This window comes from Penaeus monodon, chromosome 15 (assembly GCF_015228065.2).
Source record: "Penaeus monodon isolate SGIC_2016 chromosome 15, NSTDA_Pmon_1, whole genome shotgun sequence".
NCBI classification, from domain to species: domain Eukaryota; kingdom Metazoa; phylum Arthropoda; class Malacostraca; order Decapoda; family Penaeidae; genus Penaeus; species Penaeus monodon.
The window spans coordinates 33,715,355-33,715,772 of NC_051400.1; positions in this window are offsets into that span (position 1 = coordinate 33,715,355).

Consider the following 418-nt stretch of genomic DNA (forward strand, 5'->3'; position numbering starts at 1 on the left):
GCGCGCTGTTTTCGCTTTTTCCAAGCGATTTAATTAGTGCCGTAATATTGTAATGTTGGGGGTTGCGTGTGCTAAATGTTACCAGCACTATCAGACTGTGCCCGACTGTATCATCAGCGGAACATCTTCAATAGACTTAGCATTTGTTCACCTGCCGAACCTCTCCCCCCTCCTCCCCCTCCTTCTCCCTTTGCCCGTCATCAAGCCACGCCTATTCCACGCTTCCCGCCCAGCCAATCCCCGCTTAGCCACGCCTACTCTCTGCTTCACGCCCAGCCAATCCCCGCTTAGCCACGCCTACTGCCTGCTTCCCGCCCAACCAATCCCCGCTAAGCCACTCCCACCGGCTGTTTCCTGCACATTCATTCACAGATGAGTCATGCTAAACCCCCCACATATGCACCTGTCTTTAACCTCA